General features: G+C 44.4%; 1 protein-coding gene across 2 annotated transcripts in view; it reads left to right on the top strand.

Moving 5' to 3' along the window:
- PCNX3 (pecanex 3) overlaps nucleotides 1-24417 on the top strand; it is a 2517385-nt gene that overhangs the window by 237212 nt on the left and 2255756 nt on the right. The window lies entirely within an intron of this gene.

The following is a 24417-nucleotide window of genomic DNA, read 5'->3' as shown; positions in this document are numbered from 1 at the left end:
AATAATGGAAGATGCCTCCCTCGCAGCAGAGGGGATCCGCAAAACCAGCACGACAGAGATCTCTTCTTTGGGAAACCCTACCAGCGCTCCTGAAAGAGGGCTAGACTATCCTGTGCTGGAGGCAGTCGGAGGTCGTTTATCTTTGTACCCAGACACCTGGCTGAAAATAACAAATGACAACTGGGTACAAAGTATCGTTTCCAGAGGATACTTCATCCCATTTGCCATACCCCCTCCACAGACAAGGAAAATCCTGGACGTTCCACCCAGTTACAGGGAACAAGCAACAGTAAGAGGTCCAGACGTTGCTAAGAAAGAGTCATCCAAACCGTCCCAGCAGACCAGACAGGATCTGGAACTTACACAAGATTCTTTTTAGTTCCAAAAAAGACAGGGGACTGGAGACCTATATTAGACCGCAGCAGACTAAACAAATCTGTAAAGAAAAAGAAGTTTCGGATGGTCATGCTTCAGTCAGTGCTTCCTTTCTTAGGGAAAGACAATTGGATGTGCTCGATGGATCTCCAGGATGCGTGCTACCACATAAAAATGGCTAGGTCATCCAGGGATCATCTACGCTTCTGGCTGGGAGCCAGTCATTACCAGTTTCGAGCCCTGCCCTTTGGTCTCACTACAACCCCCACAGTGTTCACCAAATGCATGACAGTGGTCACGGCTCACCTGAGACGTTTAGGATTCCAGGTGTTTCCATACCTAGACGATTGACTCCTTACCCGTCACCTTCAGGCATCAACTCATTCAGGCCAGGGAATCCAGTCTGTCACTCTGCAATCAGCTGGGCATTACAATAAACTCAGAAAAATCTGCCTTGTCACAACATATTGTCTTTATCGGAGCAGAACTGGACACCACCACCACCACCCTAAAACTTCCAGTAGATAGTCTTACCTGTCCATCAGCATGTCTGCATTCTAATGTCCAAAATCCAAGCACCAACTCAGAAGTTCTGAAATTGTTAGGAATGATGGCAGCAGCAATTCTGGCCATACCACTGGGTCGTATGCACATGCGGATACTGCAGTAGTGGTTGTTCACTCAGTGGTCTTACCAAGAGCTCCCCATGTCTCACATGATAATGATCACAAATTCCTGCAAAAAAGATCTTCAGTGGTGGTTGACCTCACTTCATGTTACAGTAGGATGCCCATTTGTGCTACTCCCTCCAGCGGCCATAGTGACCATGGGCGCTTCTCTGATGGGGGGTTGGGGCATTTTCATGGAAAGACAGCCTAAGGCACATGGGACCGATCAAGAGACACATCTGCATATCAATGTCCTAGAGATGAGAGCAGTACTTTTGGAGTTGCAGTACTTCCAGGACTCTCTTCCTCTGGTTACGATTGCGATTCAGACGGACAACTTGCCAGTGGTCTGGTATTTGAACAAACAAACAAGGAGGAACCAAATCATACCCCCTTCGTCGCGAGGCCTTCAGAGTATGGCAGTGGGCTATTTCCACCCAGCGCTTTGTTAGCAATGCACATTCCAGGGAAAGCCAAAGTGATAGCAGACAAGCTGAGGAGAGCAATTTTGTTGCCCCATGAATGGTCCCTCAAGATGGAAATAGCGGACAGGATATTCCGCAGGTGTGGTCAGCCTTGCTGCGACCTTTTTGCCAGTCACACAAACACGCAGTGCAGAAGCTACTTTGCCCTGATTTCCTCCTCTTGGAGGAGCTCCAAGGGATGCACTTGTTCACGATTGGCCCCCAGGTCACCTTTATGTATTCCCACCAATCCCATTGATACCCAAGGTATTGCAGAAAGCAAAATCCCTGGGAAGGACCATTATTTTATAGCTCCTCTTTGGTCTCATCAGATTTGGTTCCCCTTCCTTCAACTTCATCTTTTGGAGGACCCCTGGATTCTGGACCCAGTTCTGGACCTTCTGATGCACTCGTCGGGGGAACTTTATCCCTCTCTGCAGTTCCTGAAGCTGACAGCTTGGCTGCTCCAATTCCCATCATAACCAGGTTCCAGAACCTTTCCAATGAGACAAAGTAAGTTTTCCTATCCTCTCATAAATCCTCTACGAGGAAGCTATACCTCAGCAAATGAAAAAAAATTTTTATATGGGCCTCTAAAAACAATATTGATCCTTACCAAGCCCTGTGGCCTCTATTGTAGAATTCTTAACCATGATATTTAATAAAGGAGCTGCAGCAGCAACAGTCCGTGTTCAACTTGCTGCCATTTCTAACTTTCATCTGGGATTTGGAGGACTGAATATTATGTCTCACAAATTATCCAAAGCCTTTCTCAAAGGGACCTTTCATATTAGACCACCTGTGAAATTTCCCTATTCTCCATGGAATCTAAATTTTATGCTTTCCTCGCATAATTCTTCCGCCATTTGAACCAGCTTCCTTGTGACCTCAAATTTTTGTCATGGAAAACCATCTTTTTAGTGGTTGTTACTTCTGCCCGCAGAGTGTCAGAGCTTCAAGCCTTGTCCATCAAGCCTCCTTATTTGATTTTCCATGCGGACAGTCTCACTTCAAACAAACCCCTCTTTCTTTCCCAAAGTTTGCACTGAAACTAATCTCAGCCAAATTATTGATTTGCCAATTTTCTTCCCCAACCATTCTTACAACCTAGACTACATGCTACATAAACTTGATATTCATAGACAGCTCAGATTTTATTTGGATAGAACAAAAGATTTCAGGAAATCAGACCAGCTTTTGGTTTCATTTTCAGATTCCAGGAAGGGTATGCCAGTGGCTAAAATAACTCTGTCTAAATGGTTATCTGATTGTATCACCTTTGCTTATTCAGCTGCCAATATGCCCTTACAGCATAAAATTAAAGCTCACTCAACCAGAGCAGTTTCTACATCCTCTGCTTTTTCTGACAGACTTCCTACTGATAACATTTGTGCAGCAGCCACTTAGTCAAAACCTCATACCTTTATCACTAATTACAAAGTTGACAGGGCCTCCTTTGGATTCACGGTCCTGAGAAATATACTCCTGTGTGCCACCCGAGGTAGATGGTCCTTGGGACGCTACCCATCAATAAAGAATGAATGGCGAGATGTAACATTTTCATGTAAAGAAGTTATGTACTTACCATAACGTTCCATGTTAGTTCATCTCTCCTTCATTCTTGCATCCCTCCCTCCTCCCCCCTCCTGGGCTTTTTCAGAAGACCTAGATGCTAGATCCTTCCTGGTCACTCAACCCTTCTACACTCTCTCTCTTATGGAGTTATAGAATGACATATGGTACTATTATACGCAGGAAACAAAATCTGAGGTAACTCAAGGTGCATCATGGGATAGGGACTTGGCCTCGAGCTACTTGAAATCCACGAGCTTTGTAGTAGGTGCCGACTTGGAGCTGAGGGATCGGCTCTGAACCCATCAAAGAATGAAGGCGAGATGAACAACTCACATGGAATGTTATGGTAAGTACATAACGTCTCTTCTTCTTCGCCACAAAGGGCTTACCCCCAGAGTAGTCCCTAATGTCCTGCTGATATTTCTTAATCATCCTGGCCTTGAGATCCTTTTCCAATTGTATCAGACTATCAGACAATATGGAAACTTTTTCTTTATAAATGGGCCCATCTTTGTAGCTTTGTACCTTATCACACAGATCATTAATATTTTGAGAAAAAATGTCAATCCTATGTTCATAAAAGTCGATCAAGACTTTTACAAAAGATAGAGGCCGATTGCTGGACTTCTTCCCATTGATTCAATAAGATGTGATCCACACCCTTCACAAAAGGTTGCATTCTAACTCTAAGACCCCGTGGACTGACATTTTTATTCAAATAGGCCTTAAAAACCCTAAGATGCCAAATTTGTGTTCCAATTTCATTCATCTCATTAATCAAAGCCCCAAAGATATCCTTACAGGAACTGAACTCGGAAGTCTCAATTATCCACCGTATTGCTAGTCTGAATGCATGAATCAAATATTTGCAAGTCATCCCTGTCAACAGTGAGACCCCGGATGATTTCTGTAAGATCCATTAAAAGGTCTGAGGTTTGAGCATAACAAAAAAATAAATTTACAACTAAATTTTCCCAAGCTGTCAGTGCAATAGCTTTCACCTAAACCCAATTCGACTGACCCAATATGCTCTATATAAGGAATGACATCACAGGAAATAAGTGAAAATATTTCCATCTTATTCCCCCTAAAATTAAGGGGGTGAATAGGAAAATGCATTATGCATCAGTAATCTATACTGACAATTCAAAATTGTTCTCTGCACAAAAAATCCAATGTATGAAATCCCAGTACTTTAAACAATATCCAAATAATATAAAACATACACAACAATTTTTTCACAATAAACCCTTTTTGCAGTGTGCCCGTTAGCAAAATATAACCCCCAGTCCGATTCATAGACTTTGAAAGAAAAAGTTTTGAAATGTCCTTTCGATTAATTCAGCCGGCATCCACATACAAATGTACCTTATAAAGTTTTTTAGTAAAATGAAGAAAAGTTCCAACACAGCCCCTAAATTGTACGATCATACTTATTAATAATTATCTAATAAAAAACACCCCACAAAAATGAACCATCTCAATCGTTATTTTGTTCAAAAAACAAGCCCACATGTAGAGTAACAAAGTCTTGAGTAGCTCAAATTGTTGTAATTCAAGCAACGCTGGCTCACAATAAACTGATGGCAGCTTTCTCTTTTTCGCCAAAATATGAAGTCAGTGTTTAACCTGAGGTCACAAAAACGATTGTGTATACACCAAGTCCCTTAATATGCCAAAACATAGAACTCTTTCTGTAAAAATCTGTTGTATAAGTAAAAAGACAACAGCATTCACTTTCTCGTCCCTCCGTTTCAAGTATAGAACCAATAGTTGACTTTAAGACACAAAGTAATAATGAATGTATACACACCGTCCCTTATTGATGAAACACCAAAAACCTTCTGTAACCCTCAGTTATTTAAATGACCAGACGATCGCATTCTCTTCCTTGTCCCTCCATTATATGTAACTGGGAAGCATTGTTGAAGAAAAGTAATCCACAGTCATGTATTCCAAAACTACCACCGTTGCCAATCACCAGGTCTGTTTTGAACTACCATCCTCAAGCTATCACTTTTTTTCGATGTGCAAGTTAATGTGTTGGATGATTGCACACTGAGTAGTACTGTATGTAGAAAATGCCCACAGTTTAACAATCTGCTGCATGCCACCAGCTGCCATCCACAATATGTAATAAACGATGTTCCTAAATCATAATTTTTAAGACTCAAGAGAATTTGTTCCAAGGCGGCAGAATATGATACACTAGCTATGAATAGGATATATAGGTTTCAAATACGAGGATATTCTAACTAAGTTATTCAGAAAGTAGTAACCTCTGTGCAGCGTATTGACAGACAACAAGCTATGAGATACTAGGATAAAACCCAAATACAAGATACACCTATTAGGCTCATTATGGACTTTGGTTACAATGCCAGCTTCTTGAGAAACATTGTATATTGACACTGGAATCTCCTACAAATGGATGATAAGATTTTGGGGATGTTACCAGATAAGTGTAGGTTTTCTTATAGGAAAGCTAAGAGTATGAGTGGGTGGTTTAACCACTACAAAAAAAGGGAACAAGTAAGGTAAGTTGGATATACAGAGGAGGTGGGATGGGAGTTTAATAGGCAGCCATCCTTGTGGGAATTGTAGCTTTTGTAAGCTCGTCCCAAAACAAAATGTTTTTACCTCATCCAATTGTTCCAAAATATTTGATATATTGATTTTCTTTTTATGTAGGACAGACTTCATGCCCATTTAAACTAAGAATATCAGAACATCTAATTGATAGCAAATGTGGGAGAGGCAGTAACGCCTTATACAAACACAGCATTAAACACCCTATGGCCAGATATACATTTATTATTATAGATAGAATCTATAAAAATACAAACCCACATGAGGGTTTAAATCTACTTCTAAAGTTTAAAGAACGTATGTGGATAGTTAAATTAGGAGCTTTGTTTTCACCTGGTTTAAATGAATTGTTATAATGAACCAATAAAATTTGAGCTGCTTTTGTATAAAGGCAGCTTTTTAGTTAGCACAATTAAGATGATCATCGTGTTTCACTGTTGCAGTCATTACAATTGGGTTATCCTGCTGGCAGGCGACCCGCAGTCGGCCCGAGTTCCAAAGTCTAGGTCCGGCGACGGTTGCTGTCGCCTCCTCCCTGACGTCAGTGCGCCAGGGGTATAAAAGATGCAGCCGATGCCATTTTCTTCAGTCTTTCTTGCCGCGCAGTGCCCGAAGCAAAAGCAGTTCGCAAGTGCCAGTCGGCCGACTCCTGAATTTTCAAATTCGAATTTCAGATCCGAAGTCTTCATTAAAGTTAAGTACCCCGTCGGGGAAACTTTTTTCTTGCTCCAGACCGATGTCAGAAAAAGTTAATAATTGTATTTCTTGTGGGTAGCAAATACCTCATAAGGATTTTCATTCTTACTGTATTCCTTGCCTAGGCCCTGACCATGATGTTGCTAGTTGTCGGTTTTGTGCTAGATTTAACCAATGCACTATTAAGCGTCGGTACGATTTTGCATTTCATTACTTTGGCAGAAGATTCAATTATATAATGCTGTCGGAACAGCCGACTACCGGAGTTTATAAAAAGTGCAAAGAAAAAGAAAAGTACAGGCATCCGAGGTCCAAAACCGACGACGAGGCTTCTGTTAGGCCTGTCATAGGTTCGCCGGTTCTCAGTGAGGCGCTTTCGCAGCCCCTGACGCCCGCTACCTCAGAGCCACTGGCCGCTTCCGACTCCCACGTGGAGCCAACTAGGCCTCTGGAAACTCAAGGTATTGGGCACTCGGAAACTATTCCCTCAGATGGGTCCGGAGCCGCTGAACAGGCATCGGCTTCTGAGGGTGTTTTCAGACCTACACAGTTATATGTAAAACCAACTTCAGCTTCAAAGGCAGACTAAAGTAGCTCTAAAGACAAAGAAACAAGTACAGCATTCTCCTGGACAGGCCTCCATGCCTAAAAAACAGATGCTTAAAATGGCTGAAGACCTAATTACTTTGATCAGGGGTTCCAATCCCCCTCCTGATAAGAGGCCTAGGCAAGAGATAGAATATGAATCTTCAGATCAGGTTTCCATTTCCTCTGATTCCTCTTCTGAACAGGAATATTCCTTTCCTCCCTATGAGGATTCTGATGCTGAAGAATCTATTCCTTCAGCCTCTCCTCCTGAGGATTATTCTTTTGGGGAGACCCTGCATACTATGAGGGAGCATTTCCACTGGGAGTGCCAAGATTACTCAGAATCCAAGAAAAGGCTCAGAGACTTCCTTTTATTACCTCAGCACAGGCCCCTCGCTATTCCTCCTGTTTTAGACAGTGTAGATTTATTTTCAGCGTCCAGTCTGTCTCCTGACTCTTTACCACCAGCTCATGTTACGCCAGACCGATACTACAGGGTTCCTGATTCACATAAATTTCTTTACAAAAACCCTGCTGCTGACCCAGAAACTATTTCTCAGGGTCCCAAGGGGGTCAGGGCTTCCACTGCAAAAAAACCTATTCCCTCTGATAGGGATTCAAGGGCCCTGGACAGATGGGGGAAAAAGATTTATACTTCTGCTACCTTGGCTGTAAGAGCTTTAAATTGTCAGTTTCATATGCTTAAATATCAGCAATATCTTATGTCACTGCTTAAACAGAAAATGTTTGCAAATTCTGAATGTGCAGAAAACAAAGAAATGGAGGATTTATTGCATGTAGCTGAACCAGTTGGAAAGCATACTTTGCAATATGGTTTTGATTCTCTAGAGGCCTCCTGCAAGGCCGCAGTTACAGGTTCTGTCATTAGGAGGCATGCTTGGTTAAAAGAACAGAATCTGCCCGATCATGTTAAAGCAAAACTATTAGATGCTCCATTACAACATGATACCATGTTTGGTGTTAAAGCAGAAGTGTTGAAGAAAATTGAGGACAAAGCTAAATCTATGCAAACAGTGAGGGATTTCTTACAGGTACAGCCTCCCAGATTTAGCAGGAACTGGCCTACAAAGAATTGGTCCTTTCCATTGTCAGACAGGCCACAAAGAGGCAGATACAGACACCCCAGAGGCAGATCACAGCCCCAAGGCTCATACAGGCCTAAACAATGGGGTGCTTCTACCTCCAAAATTGGAGAGGAAAAATCACAGCCATACAGGAAACGGTCTCAATGACTTCCCCCTGCCAGCACCAAGCACTTATCTTCTGGCAGCTCCTTTGGGGGGAAAACTAGAACTTTTTTCACAAAATTGGCACATGATTAACCAGGACAAATGGGTCTTAAATATCGTATCTCAAGGCTACAGGTTCTACTTTCACACCCTGCCAAGGCCAAACGGTATGCCAGACCTGCCATCCAATCAATGGGCAGAGGCACAAAAACAAGTTTCATCTCTCATGGACATGAGAGCCATTCAGCAAGTACCACAGCAAGAGCAGGCACAAGGATCTTACTCAAGGCTATTCTTGGTACCCAGAAAGGACAAAGCCTGGAGACCAATACTGGACCTGTCTATCCTAAACACATACCTGGATATTCCAAAATTCAAAATGTTAACTCTGCAGCAGCTTCTGCCCATGCTGGGCAAGAAAGCTTGGCTTGTGACTTTAGACCTAAAAGAGGCATACCTGCATGTCCCAATCAGACAGTCATGCAGAAGATGCCTCATATTTATAGCTGGCTCAATGCACTACCAATTCTCTGCACTGCCCTTTGGCTTCTCTACTGTGCCCAGGGTCTTCACAAAATGCCTGGCACCAGTAATTGCATTTTGCAAACAAAGAGGAATACAAATGTATCCTTACTTGGACGCTTGCCTTATTCAAGCAGTGAACAAGGACATCCTACCACAACATCTGGCATTTGTAAAAAAATTACTAACAGGTCTAGGGTACACAGTAAACGAAAGTAAATCAAAACTCGTACCCTCTCGAGATAATATTCCTGGGTGCAAGCTTAAATACAACTGGCCAGATGGCTTATCTCACTCCAGACAAACACAGACAACTGACTACTTATTTCAAAATGTTGGCAACAAAGACCCAGTTATCTGCAAGAAAAATTCTGCAGGCTTTGGGCTTCATGGCATCCTGCATACTACTAATTCCATATGCAAGACTGCATATGAGGAAACTTCAATGGTATCTAAAAAGTGTTTGGACTCAACATTGCCACAGCCTGGAAACAATAATTACCCTCATTCCCTGCCTGCAACAGGAGTTTCAATGGTGGGCAAAAGCCTGTCACCTCAACACGGGACAGCCATTCACCTTACCCACAGCCAGGCAGACATTAACAACAAATGCATCAGATTATGCCTGGGGGTCCCATATGGCAGGAAGATGTATTCAGGGCACATGGTCCGCAAGTCAAATGCATCTACATATCAATCAAAAAGAGATGCTAGCTGTTCAGAATGCCCTGACAGCCTTCACAGATTTACTTCATCCAGGACAACTACTGATAAAGACGGACAATACTACAGGCATGTGGTACATAAACAAGCAGGGGGGCACACATTCCTACCCCCTCTGCAGACTAACCATGAACTTGTGGGACACAGCATTGACTTACCAAGTACATCTGCAAGCACAATTCCTGCCAGGAAGGATAAATACTCTGGCAGATGAACTAAGCAGAAACCTAATGGATCCCCACGAATGGAAATTGGATCCACAAGTCTTCAGCATGTTAACAAGGAACTGGGGGTGCCCGGGCATAGACCTATTTGCCTCCCCTCACAACTGCCAATTACAGAGATTCTACACAAGGACTTATCACAAGCAAGCATGGAAAGTGGATGCTCTATCTTTCAGCTGGAAAAACCTAACCGTATATGCCTTTCCTCCTCTGCCTCTCCTCCCCAAGGTACTCCAAGTTCAGACAAGAGAAGCCAAAAATGATACTGATTGCCCCAGACTGGCCCCACCAGCACTGGTACCCAATCCTAAAGAGCTTGTCTCAATGCCCATCTTGGACATTACCTCAAGTTCTTCACTTGTTGACCCAACAAAGACAGTATGATACTGCACAGCCAACTCCGGACCTTAAACCTGGCAGCATGGTGAATAATGTAGCCATTCAAAACGCACCTCTCTCTAAAGCAGTGATGGATGTTATTTTGGAGGCCCTGAGGCTTAGCACCAGAAAATCTTGTGCAGAAAAATGGAAGAGATTCTGTGCTTGGAACCAGGCACAAGGTATTGACACGACTGTTCCAAATATTCCTCAGATTTTGCAGTACTTAACTGAGATGCTGGATAAAGGCCTTTCCTTTTCATCAATTAAAATTCATGCCTCTGCCATTTCAGCTCATTACAATACAGAACCACTTATTTTTTCTCATCCATTACTAAGGCAGTACCTCAGGGGGGCCAAAAACATAAGACCTCCAAGGAGAGCACCAGTACCTGTATGGGACCTCAACTATGTCTTGGAAAAACTCACACTGCCTTCGTTTGAGCCAGCCTCTACAGCTGATATAAAATTCTTATCCTGGAAAATAGCTCTGCTCCTAGCAATTACCTCCGCTAGGCGAGTCTCAGAGTTACAGGCACTCATGGCTGTGGAACCTTTTATCATTTTCCATCCTGACAGGGTTTCTCAAAGAACAAACCCTACATTTATGCCTAAGGTAGTGTCCAGTGTGGCCCTTAACCAAACAATTCATTTGCCTACTTTTTATCCAAACCCACAGAATAAGGGTGAGAGACTTCTGCGTTCTTTGGACATTCACAGGCAGCTACGCTTCTACTTGGACAGAACCAAAGCTTTCAGAAAGACGGAACAACTTCTAGTGGCATATGCTGCAGGATCACAAGGAAATCCCATCTCAAAACAGACTATTTCAAAGTGCCACTGCATTCATTTCTGCTATTCACAGCATGGCAAATCCGTGCCTAAGGGCATTAGGCCACATTCAACCAGAGCAGCAGCCACTTCAGCAGCCTTCCTCAGAGGAGTACCAACCAAAGACATCTTAGAGGCTGCAACTTGGAGTTCAGTGCATACTTTTACAAAGCACTGTCACTTACCTCTCTACTCTAAATCCAGAGCAGGCTTTGTCACTGCAGTTCTGCAGGGCCTGATAGCCTCTCCTAATCCTATTTAGCACCAGCCTCCCAACCTTAGCTTTGGGATTCAACCAAATTGTAATGACTGCAACAGTGAAACAAGATGAACATAGTACAGTTGTGTACCTACCATAAATGTAGATGTTCGAGTGTATTCACTGTTGCAGTCCAGGTTACCCTCCCACCATCCCCCTTTTTGCCTTGATGGGACTTGTCTGTACTTCTCTATTCTATACAACCTATGTGGTGTATTTGCTTGTAGATTAAGGAAAAGTTGATTTTTGTATATGCATGCTTATTGGCATAATTTAGCCTACCACTTTAGGGACACCTGACATCTGGGGCAAGAAAAACTGAAGAAAATGGCGTCGGCTGCATTTTTTATACCCCTGGCGCACTGACGGCAGGGAGGAGGCGACAGCAACTGACGCCGGACCTAGACTTTGGAACTCGGGCCGACGGAGGTTAGCCTGCCAGCAGGATAACCCAATTGTAATGACTGCAACAGTGAATACACTCGAACATCTACATTTATGGTAGGTACACAACTGTACTATGTGAAATTGTTCAATCTCGCCGTTTGTTCTTACACATGGGTTCGGAGCCGATCCTCGGCTCCGAGTCGGCCACATCACTAGCTCGCATCTTCGAGAAAGCTCGAGGCACAGTAATATCCCATGATCCTCCGGTGCTAACCCTCAGATCTAGTTTGCCGCTAGCAGCAGATCACATCGAGAGGCTCGGGCCAGTACAATTTTTACTGTTTTTTCTTGTTAAAGATAGATATTTTTTTTTTAGATTCTTATAATCTTTATCTTAATTGATAGTTTCATATATGTAGTAGTTGTGTGAACTAGTTTAGGTAGTTTGTTACCTTTAAAATTATTAGTAAGGGCCTTAGGCCGTTTTTTGTCTGTAAGAACTTACAGTATTTAAATAGAAAGTTAATTTTTTCTATTTTATTTTTTCTTTTAAAAATATATATACATATATCTCAGTGTGCTGTGGTGTGTTTTTTTGTACTTTTATATATATATATATATATATATATATATATATATATTTGTATCTTAGATATTGTAGTTAAAAACTTTTCTATATAGTCCTGTCTTTTCTTTTTTCTAGTACAATGTCAGAAAAGACTAAGAGTGGATTTAAAAGGTATCAGTGTGGACAGAAGATGTCCATTACTGACAACCATTCATCCTGCGTCTACTGTCTTGGCCCTCTCCACTTGCAGGAAGACTGTTCCATCTGTCATTCCTTTAGTGGGAGGGTCATGCTGGAAAGACGCAGGAAGTTGGTGGACAAAGGTTTAATTAAACCTGAGTTTCAAGAGGCCCTGGACAAGGCTGAACAGGTTTCGAAGTCTTCGAAGGGGCCGAAGTCTTCAAGAGTGTCGGAGCCCAAGTCATCGGCTCCGAGCACCTCTTTTCAAATTCGGACACCGGCTCCTATGACTTCGGTGCTGGGTGTCGAGACCTTATCTCTGCACGAGGCTCAGGTCTTGGAGCCGGTATCAGAGGTACCACCGTCTACTATCCTTAGCTCGGTGGCCGATCCCTTCGACCCGTTCTTCGAGGCCACTTTCCGACTCCGATGTGGACAGAGTGGTACAGAAGCTTATGGAGAACTCGGCTTTGTCAAAATTACTCGAGGTTTCGTCCCAGTTGGTTTCACTTCAGCGATTCCAGTTCCCTCGACACTTCCTCCTCCGAGACCCGTTGAGTCATCGGTGTTAGGAGTCGAAGAACCGATGATTGTAGAGCCCTCGGTGCCGAAGCCTCCAGTAGTGCTATCGGCTCCGTTGACCTCGACTCCTTCGGAACCAGTCGGTGAGTCTCGGAGCCGAACATCTTTCCTGGGTTCCGGGGGGGATAGTCGAACCGAGATTTCGGTTCCGACTCTTCCTCTCGGTGCCTCGGCTCAGATCAGTTCAGATCCGTCCTCGGTGTCGGAGCCCGTGGTTCCGATTCCGGAGAAACGACCTCCTTCTTTGGATCGGGTCGGATCTTCGGGTCGGGGCACCGGTGCCTTTGACATCATGAGGAAGGTCCTGTCGGATCAGACACTTACTTCATCGGCTTCTTTATCTCCTTCCCCAAAAGGTCCGCGTTCTGCTTCTGTGCCTTCGGTACCTACCAAGCGTCGAGACCCAATGCCTCAGAAGTCCCCACAGGGAGACTCTGGTTCCTCAAATGCATCCCCAGAAGCTCCCACTGAGGGTGTTCCGAGGTAACGACTGTGCAAGAGGAGGCACATAGATTCCCCACAGGAATCTCTTACATCTGATACTGATTTAGATGAAACAGAAGGGTCCCCACGGTCCACCTCTGAGGAGGTCTCTTTTGCAGGCATTTTAGAAATCCTGAAGCAAAGAGGGGACTGGCAAACCCTTACCCCTTCTGCGGATGAATCGGTTTTACTGAGGGCATTTGGGACTCAACCTTCTACCTCCTGGGTGACTCCTCCCTTTGACGATCTCATGGATCTAGTAGCTCGGAGGGCTTGGGAAACACCTGATACAGTGGAACCAGTCCCGCGTAAACCCAACAAATACATGACAGCTCCCCAAGATAAAGCCCATCTTACAAAAGGAGTTCCCGTAGACACTATGGTGGTGGCGGCCACTAAGAAAGAGATGTCTGAATCATCTTTCTCTGTCCATCCTCCTAATAAGGATTCTAGGACAATGGACAGATATGGGAAGCACATATTTAGTTCGGCGACTTTTTCCATCCGATCGCTCAACTACCTTCGCATTTCGCGTTTACAAAGAGATCTCATTAAGGAATTAGGAGATACTCTTCAGGGACACACAGATGCTGCTGCCGCCGAGAAAGTGACAGCGCAACTTAACACCCTAAATTCCATAGTCAACTCGTCCATGAGGCTGATTTCATACGCCGAAGGATCGAGTAGAGCGGCAGCTTCAGCGATTGCACTGAGAAGACAGTCATGGTTGCGCTTATGCTCCTTTGCGGAAGCCTTTAAGTCTTCCTTTGCCAATGCCCCCTTTGATGGTGCCTCCCTCTTTGGGCCCAAAGTAAAGGAGACTCTCACGAGGTGTGAACAAGAAGGGAAGACCCTGTCTGCCGTAGGGGTCCGTTTTTCCGTTCCATCTAGACCCTACCCTAAAGGGCAACGAGGAGGAAAGATGTGGTTCCGAAAGACTCTGGGATCTTTTCAACACACCCAAAGTGACGCCCCCTCCAGAGGCAGAGGAGGGGGAAGAAATGGAAATCGCCACCCAGCCGGCAGAGGGGGTCCGCAAAATCAGGGTGACAGAGAGACCTTCTCTGGAAAACCCTTCCAGCACTCCTGAGTGCAGGCCCAGCTGTCCTACTCTGGAGGCATTCGGGGGTCGCTTGGCTTTATACCCAGAGGCCTGGCTAAATCTTACATCAGATTACTGGGTAAAAAGCATAGTTACCAGAGGCTACAACATTCCCTTCACAAAAATACCACCAAACTCCAAAAAACTCCCAGATGTTCCACCCAGTCTGCGAGACCAAGTAACCATAGAGATAAGAAGGTTGCTCGAAAACAGAGTCATCCAACCAGTCCCAGCGGACCAAATAGGATCCGGAACGTAGTCAAGGTTCTTTTTAGTTCCAAAGAAAACAGGGGACTGGAGGCCAATTTTAGACCTCAGCAAGTTAAATACCTTTGTAAAAAAGGAAAAGTTCCGGATGGTCACGCTTCAGTCAATCCTCCCTTTTCTGCAAAAGGGCGACTGGATGTGCTCTATAGATCTCAAAGATTCATACTACCATATCAAAATGGCCAGGGCGTCCAGAGATCATTTGCGCTTCTGGCTGGGAGCCAGTCATTTCCAGTTTCAGCTCTGCCCTTTGGTCTCACCTCAGCCCCCAGGGTGTTCACCAAATGCATGGCAGTAGTAGCGTCTCACTTGAGACGAAAGGGATTCCGGGTGTTTCCTTATCTAGATGACTGGCTCCTTTCCGCCACCACCAAGTGTCATCTTCTACAAGCCAGGGACTACGCCATCAATCTTTGCTCTTCACTAGGCATAACGGTGAATTTTGGAAAATCTGTCTTATCGCCACTGGCGTATCTTATTTATAGGAGCACAGCTAGACACTTCCCTGGCTCAAGTTACTCTCCCCCCATCAAGAGTGTCAGACCTCAGGCACCAAATTTCGCTCCTTCACAACAACAGAGTCTCTGCACGACAAGTATTAAGAGTGCTAGGCTTGATGGCAGCATCCCTTCTTGTAGTCCCTTTAGGCAGAATGCACATGAGGATCCTTCAATGGATGCTATTCGCCCAATGGTCGTATCTACAACTTCCACTGTCTCACGAGATATTGATCACGAATTATTGCAAGAAGGATCTCTTGTGGTGGATACACAGTCAAGAGCTAACAATAGGACGACCCTTTGTATTACCCAGTCCGGTAGCAACTCTAACCACGGACGCTTCCCTGATAGGGTGGGGGGGATTCTTTCAGGGACAAACAGTCCAAGGTCAATGATCCAACATGGAGTACAATCTGCACATCAATGTCCTAGAGATGAGGGCAGTGTTTCTAGCGTTGCAACACTTTCACAAGTCCTTACCTCGGGGAACAGTGACAGTTCAGACAACAAGTCAGTGGTCTGGTACATAAACAAGCAAGGGGGAACCAGATCTTACCCGTTATGCAGAGGCCCTCAGAATTTGGCAATGGGCAAAGTCCACTGGACGCTTTCTGATAGCAACGCACATCCCGGGGATTTCCAACGTAATCGCGGACAGGTTGAGCAGAGCCATCCTGTTCCCTCACGAGTGGTCCCTCAAACGTCAAGTGGCGGAAGAGATCTTCCGCAGATGGGGCCAGCCTTGCTGCGACCTGTTTGCATTCCCTTTGAATGCCAAATGCAGAAGCTATTTTGCCCTGTTACCCCCAGGTGTCCCCAGGGACGCACTGGTATACGATTGGCCCCCAGGTCTCCTTTATGCTTTTCCTCCTGTTCCATTAATTCCCAGGTTTTTACAGAAAGCCAAACGTCTGGACAGGACCATAATACTGATAGCCCCATTCTGGCCTCGACAAATCTGGTTTCCCTTCCTTCAATCCCATCAAGTGGAGGAACCATGGATTCTGGACCCGGAGCCAGATCTGTTGACACACTCGTCAGGAGTTCCTCACACCTTCCTCAAGTCCCTCAAACTGACAGCTTGGCTGCTCCGCTTCCCATCTTAGCCAGGTCGGAGTTACTATCTCCTGCAGTACAACAAATTATTGTATCTTCTCACAAACCATCTTCAAGAAAATTGTACATCAGCAAATGGAACCGTTTTGTGCACTGGGCCTCCAAACAAGGTATAGATCCATTCGGGGCCCCAGTACACAAGATACTAGATTTCCTTTCCTCACTTTTTCAAGAAGGAGCATCAACATCCACTATAAGGGTTCAACTGGCCGCTATATCCAATTTTCATACTGGCAGTAAGGGTGGTTCTCTTATGTCTCACAGGCTTTGTAAAGCCTTCATGAAAGGTACTTTTCATCTCCATCCCCCTTTTCGTAATCCAATAGCACCTTGGAATCTTAATCTCATGCTGTCACAACTCATGTTGCCCCCTTTTGAACCAGCAACCACAACTCCGTTAAAATTGCTTTCGTGGAAAACACTTTTCCTGGTTGCCATCACTTCAGCCAGGAGAGTTTCAGAGTTACAGGCTCTATCTATCCGACCCCCGTACATGATTTTTCATCCGGATAGAGTAACCTTGCACAATCCATCCTTTCTTCCGAAGGTTTGTTCGATTCAGAACATCAGTCAATCTATTGAACTGCCTACCTTCTTTAAAAATCATTCCAATAAGCTGGAATACACATTGCATAAGTTGGACGTTCACAGGCAACTAAGATTTTACTTACATAGGACAAAAGAGTACAGAAAGTCGGATCAACTATTTGTCTCATATGCTGACCAAAGAAAAGGACAGGCAGTAACGAAGGTTACCTTATCCAAATGGCTCTCAGATTGCGTAAATTTCATATATGCTGAATCCAAACAACAACTTCCTTTCAAATCCAGAGCTCATTCTACAAGGGCGATTGCTACCTCTTCAGCCCATACCACTCGTTTGCCTTTAGATACCATTTGTGCAGCGGCAACTTGGGCAAAACCACATACCTTTATCGCCCACTACAAGCTAGACAAGAGCTCCAGGGACAGGGCGACGTTTGGTTCCACTGTACTCAGGAATGTTCTCCTTGAGCCACCGGAAAAAGGAGCTAGGGGCGCTACCGTGTAGAAGAAAGCGGCAAGATTGAACAATTTCACATTAAGAAGTTATGTCTTACCATAACGATCCATGTGGTGTTCATCTCGCCTTGTTCTTACATCCCTCCATCCCCATCACGGTCTGGGAGAACGGTTTTCGATTAGATTCCTTTTCAGCCTTTTCTAGGTATGGTTGACATGTTATTAACATCAGTAATGGCATCTTTTATCCTCTACCTGGCAGTAGGGTTTCAGACAATTTGTAGTATTTGTTCATAAGTGTTTTAGACACATTTCTAAGAGGGATTCTTCTGGTATAGCAAACTAGATCTGAGGGTTAGCACCGGAGGATCATGGGATATTACTGTGCCTCGAGCTTTCTCGAAGATGCGAGCTAGTGATGCGGCCGACTCGGAGCCGAGGATCGGCTCTGAACCCGTGTGTAAGAACAAAGGCGAGATGAACAATTCACATGGATCGTTATGGTAAGACATAACTTCTTATTAGCTCTGATTAAGGCTATAAGCTGAAACTGGTATGCTGTCTTTACCCTAGTGGTGTTTGGAGTTTTATCTTGTGCTTTTGTGTTTATGGAATTATGTCTTAAGTAATTATTCACTAGTGGCTAAATGGAGTGCTGGCTGCTTTTGTTGAAGAATTGACTTTTTTGAGCCTTGCACCGTACCGTACTTGCACAGGGTTTTGTACATTGTCCCCTTCCTTTGGCCCCATTTCCGGGAGGAGCCTTGGATCCTGGCTCACCAATCAGGAATGCTCATCCCTCCATTCAATCTCTCAAGTTGACAGCAAGGCTGCTCCACTTCCAATTTTAGCCAGGCTTCCGAACATATTCCTGCAGTGCATCACATTTTGGTTTCATCCCATAAGATCGCATCTAGAAGACTGTATGCTATTAAGTGGGAAAGGTTTTCTTGTTGGGCTTCCAAGAATAATGTAGAGCCCTTTGCAGCCCTCGCAACTACAATTTTATATTTTTTAGCAGATGTTTTCAATCAAGGAGCAGCTGCAGCTATGGTAAGAGTTCAGCTGGCCACAATATCCAACTATCACATAGGAGACATGGGCTCAAAGATAATGTCTCACAGATTATGTAAAGCTTTCCTGAGAGGAACATTCCTACTAATACCCCCAATAAAAGAACCACCACCTCCTTGGGACCTCAATTTAGTACTGAGTTCACTGATTCTCCCTCCCTATGAACCAGCTTCCTGCTGTCAATTGAAATTCCTTACCTGGAAAACAGTATTTTTGACAGCTGTCACTTCAGCCAGGAGGGTCTCAGAACTGCAAGCTCTGTCTACTTAATTTTTCACAAAGCCAGAGTCTCTCTTAGAACTAATCCAACCTTTCTTCCCAAAGTCTGTTCAGACACCAATTTGAATCATCTATTGACCTGCCAGTCTTCTTTCCAAATGATGGCAACAAGGCAGAATACAAACTCCACCAGTTAGATGTACACAGGCAACTATGTTTCTGTTTGCATAGAACCAAGGAGTTTAAGAAATCTGATCAGCTATTTGTTTCCTTCTCAGACAGCAAGAAAGGTGCGCCTGTTTCAAAGGTTACCTTATCAAAATGGCTTACTGACACTATCTCCTATGCATATATTTCCCAGCATAAACAATTGCCAGGAAAGTTTACATGTCACTCAACCAGAGCAGTTTCAACTTTGGCCGCTTTCCAGGCCAAATTACCTATGGATTTGATCTGTGCTGCAGTCACATGGGTCAAACCCCATACCTTTATCACTCATTACAAAGTAGACATGGCCTCCCGGAACAGGGCATCCTTTGGTTCCACTGTTCTGAAGAACTTATTCCCTTCAGCCACCCAAGAAAGAAGGTGCTGGGAACGCTGTCCCAACCACCAAGAATGAAGGAGAGATAGGACAACATAACATAAAGAAGTTATCTACTCACCGTAACGTTCCATGTTTGTTGTCTATAATCTCGTCTTCTTTCTTGCATCCCACCCTCCTTCCCCCTCCCTCCACTGCTGGAGGATCGAGAGGAATTTTTTGTTGGGGCTTGCCTACATATATACTCTGGTTCCCTTCTTGCCTCATAAAACATAGGCTGGGGATGATTAGTATTTGGGCTGGAGTAAAAGCTTTTGTTATTAGTAGCTTGCAAACAAGATCTGGGTTACTTTCCCAGGGCATCATGGGATAGGGTTTAGCCTTGAGCCAGTGGAAGCTCTCGAGCTTTAGTATAAGGCTGAGTGGGAACCAGTGCTGGGTTCTGAACCCAACCAACAAGAAAAAAGGCGAGATTATGTAAAACAAGCATAGAATGTTATGTGAGTACATAACTTTTCTTTTCTAAGCTAATGCATATATCCAGATACTCCCTTATTTTGTCTTTAGCATTCTGCATTTGCTCCTCGTCTTGTTCTGCGAGATTCCCTTATTCTGCAGTACCTTTGTCAGCCCTTCTAAGTAATACTTATTTCCTAACCATATCGCTTTCTCTTTTATTTCTACCCTATTTTTAAACTCCATTTTCATTTTATCTTGCTTACTAGCTGTAATTTCTGAATATATCTGTCTTCCCTAAAAACTTTTAAATATTTTCCATCCATTCTCTAATTTACCTCCATTTGAAAGCACCAGTGTCTCATTTTTATTTCATTACCGTGCATTTTTACTTCCGCGGTGCTGCAGCGGTAGCATTGTTGTCTCACAGCAAGAGGTTCTCCCATTCGATTCTCTGCTTGGGTTGAGAGTGCCTGCTGTATGGAGCCTGCATGTCCTCCCTGCGGTCGAGTGGGCATTCGAAAGACATGCGTTGAATGGGCGTGCCTTCGTTTAAGGTTGGGCGTCGGGCTGGCAACTCGACACCATAAAAAACAACTGCCAATCATTGGTAGACCGGAATTCCGCTGCGGCGACCCCTAACCGGGAAAAGCCGAAAGACAAACAACAACAACCTCGCACTTTTATCTTTTTTTTTTTTTTTTTTTGCACAAGATTTGAAATGGCTATTGGATGTGTGTTTAACCTTTAAGTTAATGCAAATGCTGATGTGAAATATAATTTCTGTCTAGTTTAGCCTAGTTATTGTACCTTGGGGAATGTTTGTCTTTCGGCTTTTCCCGGTTAGGGGTTGCCACACCGGAACTCCGGTCCGCTAATGACTGTCAGTTGGTTTTTATGGTGTCTAGTTGCCAACCCGACGCCCAACCTTCAACGAAGGCACGCCCACTCAACCGTGGGGAGGACATGCAAACTCCACACAGAAGGCACTCCCAACCCAAGCCAAGAATCGAACGGGAGAATCTCTTGCTGTGAGGCAACAACGCTACCACTGCACCACTGCGGAAGTAGATGTTCATCGTGCATACAGCTGCAGTCATTACAGATGGGTTATCCTGCCATCAGGCGGGTCCTCGGTCGGCCGAATTCCAAAGCCTAGGTCCGGCGTCGGTTGTCGTCGCTTCTTCCCTGACGTCGGTGCGGCAGGGGTATAAAAGAGGCAGCCAACGCCATTTTCTTCAGTCTTTCTTGCCGCGCGGTGCCCGAAGCAGAAGCAGTTCGCAAGTGCCGGTCGGCCAGCTCCTGAGATTTACGAAAGTATTTCAGCCGAAGTCTTCTTTAAAGCTAAGTACCCCATTGGGGAAACTTTTCTTGCCTCAGACCGATGTCAGACAAAGTTAATAATTGCATTTCTTGTGGGAAGCAAATACCACATACGGATTTCCACTCTTTCTGTATACCTTGCTTAGGCCCAAACCACGACGTCTCGGCCTGCTGTTTTTGTGCTAGGTTCAACAAGAGCACTATTAAGCGCCGGGCGGAGTTCGCCCTTCATTATTTTGGCAAAAAATTTAATTATATCATGTCGTCGGATACACCGACACCAGTTTTAAGCAAAAGACGCAAAGATAAGGACCGACATCAGAGGTCCGCACCAAGTACTGAGACCATGCTTAGGCCGACTACCGGTTCTCCGGTTCTCAGCGAGGCGCCTACGCAGCCCCTGAATACCGATGAAACTATTTTACCGGTGACTTCAGTACCCGAGGTTGCAGGCTCCTCGGTCTCCATTTCTACTGCAGATACCGACGCCACTCTTGGCGGGGAAACTCAAAATTTAGTCAGGCCTGCCATTTCTGAAGGCGTCTTCAGGCCTTCCACCTTTTTCTATTAAATCCTTCACTAAATCTAAAGCTGCCATGAAAACTAAAAAACAGGGTCCTCAGACCTTCTCTCAAGGCCCCATGCCTAAAAAGCAGATGCTTAAAATGGCTGAGGATTTGATAACTCTCATCAGGGGTTCTCAACCCCCCTCTGACAAAAGACCCCGATTGGAGGAAGACTACCCTTCCTCAGACCAGGCTTCTATTATCTCAGAACATTCTGAGGACCAGGATTATGCCTATTCCCCTTTCGAAGACTCTGATGCTGAGGAGTCTATTCCCTCGGTCCCCCCCCCCCCTGAGGACTACTCTTTTGGGGAAACCCTGCATACATTGAGGGAATACGTTCACTGGGAAGGCCAAGATTACTCAGATTCCAAGAAAAGGCTCAGGGAATTTCTACTGCTCCCCCAGCATTGGCCCCTGGCTATCCCTCCTGTTTTAGATATTTTGGATGATGTGTACGCAGAAGCCAGCCTTAATCCAGATTCTTTACCTCCAGCCCCTGTTAAACCAGACTGGTATTACCGGGTTCCTGATTCTCACCAGTTCCTTTATAAAAGCCATACTGCTGACCCAGAAACTATTTCACAGGGTCCCAAGGGAATAAAGGCTTCTACTGTTAAAAACCCTTTACCTTCAGAGAGAGATTTCAGAGCATTAGAAAGGTGGGGGAAAAAGGTGTATACATCTGCCACTTTAACCATGAGGGCATTAAACTGTCAATTCCATATGTTAAAGTACCAACAGTTTTTGTTATCTCAGTTGAAAAGCAAAATGACACAAACAGAACAACTAGATTTGAAAGAGTTGCAGGATTTGTTGCATGGTGCAGAGCAAGTGGGTAAACATACCTTGCAGTGTGGTTTTGATGCTTTAGAGCCCTCCTGTAGGGCTGCTGTCACGGGGTCTGTTATACGTAGACATGCTTGGCTCAAAGAGCAAACCTTACCAGATCATGTCAAAGCAAAGTTATTAGATGCACCACTTCCAAAAGATGTATTGTTTGGTGTTAAAGCTGAGGAGGTACTAAAGAAAATGGAGGAAAAAGTAAAATCTATGCAAACAGTGAAAGATTTCCTGCAGGTACAACCTCCACGCTTCAGCAGAAACTGGCCTTCAAAAAATTGCTCCTTTCCAGCCACGGACAGACCTCAAAGGGGCAGATACAGACACCCAAGGGGTAGAGGACAACCTCAAGGATCTTACAGAGCAAGACAGTGGCAAGCACCAACCCCAAGAGGTGGAGAAGATAGATCACAGTCATTTAGAAAACAGACACAATGACTTCCCCCTATGCCTGCCAAGCAAAGCTTTAATGGCAGCACCTTTGGGTGGAAAACTGGCATTATTTTCAAAAAACTGGCATATTGTTACAAAAGACAAATGTATTCTGGACATTATAGACAGAGGCTACAGGTTCCACTTTCACAACCTTCCAAAAATGAGAGGCATGCCAAACCTGCCACAAAATCAAAGGGCAGAGGCACAAAGACAAATTTCCGCTCTCATGGATATGAAAGCGATTCAAGAGGTACCTGCAAAAGAACAGGGTCAAGGTTTTTATTCCAGACTATTCCTGGTACCAAGGAAAGACAAAGATTGGAGACCTATCTTAGACCTATCCATCCTAAACACATATCTACAGGTACCGAAATTCAAGATGCTCACATTACAGCAACTTCTTCCCATGCTGGGCAAGGAGTCTTGGCTGGTAACATTGGACCTCAAGGAGGCATACCTGCATGTCCCTATCAGACAAGATTGCAGAAGATACCTCAGATTTCTTGCAGGTTCAACCCATTACCAATTCTCTGCATTGCCCTTTGGCTTATCTACTGCGCCCAGAGTGTTTACGAAATGCCTGGCATCAGTAATTACCTTCTGCAGACTACAAGGAATACAAATCTACCCATATCTGGACGACTGCCTGATCCAAGCGGACAGCAAGGACATTCTATTGCAGCATCTGGCATTTGTAATAAAACTGTTAAACTTCCTGGGATACACAGTGAACAAAAAGAAATCAAAACTAATACCTTCTCAACAGATAATTTTCCTGGGTGCCAGCTTAAATACAACCACCCAGATGGCCTACCTCACGCCAGGCAAACAAGGGCAACTGTTTCAATACTTCAGCAAAATGGCAACTTTCACCAGACTAACTGCAAGGAAAGTCCTGCAGGCTCTGGGATTCATGGCGTCTTGCATCCTACTAATCCCATGTGCAAAGCTGTATATGAGGAAACTACAATGGTACCTAAAAAACTTATGGTCTCAACACAGCCACAGCTTGGAAGCAATTATACCACTCATTCCATGCCTTCAAAAGGAATTTTTGTGGTGGGCTCAAGCATGCCAAAGAAACGCAGGTCTCTCTTTCTGTGTACCTCAAGCAACTCAAGTCATCACAACGGACGCCTCGGACTATGCCTGGGGAAGCACACACATCAATAACCTTAAAGATAAAAGTGTGTTCTACACCACATTTATTAACATGTTTTGAAAGTGCATTGTACTCCGCCCCTCTACGTATACAATAAATATGTTCCCTCATACGCTCTCTAAGTGATCTTTTCGTTTTACCTACGTAAAACGAAGCACAGGATTTACATTCTGCTAAATAGACAACATTCATACTTCCACAGTCGGCATTAACTCTAAACACAAACCTCCTGCTAAGATCTGGGTGGTCAAAAAAAACATGTTCATTTATAAACCCACAGAAATTACATTTTCCACTTGGTCGTGTGATTCCAACCTCTGCCCAACTCACTGGAGCCGATTCCTCCATTACACAATAACTTCTTCAGGTTCTTGGTGTTCCTATAACAAAACCATGGGACTTCACCAACAGTCTCACCAATATGGGGATCAACTTGTAAAATAGGCCAGTAAGTATTAAAAATCCC

Source organism: Protopterus annectens, chromosome 2.part0, assembly GCF_019279795.1.
Source record: "Protopterus annectens isolate FY-2018-M chromosome 2.part0, PAN1.0, whole genome shotgun sequence".
NCBI classification, from domain to species: domain Eukaryota; kingdom Metazoa; phylum Chordata; order Ceratodontiformes; family Protopteridae; genus Protopterus; species Protopterus annectens.
This window is presented reverse-complemented; position numbering and strand designations above follow the sequence as displayed.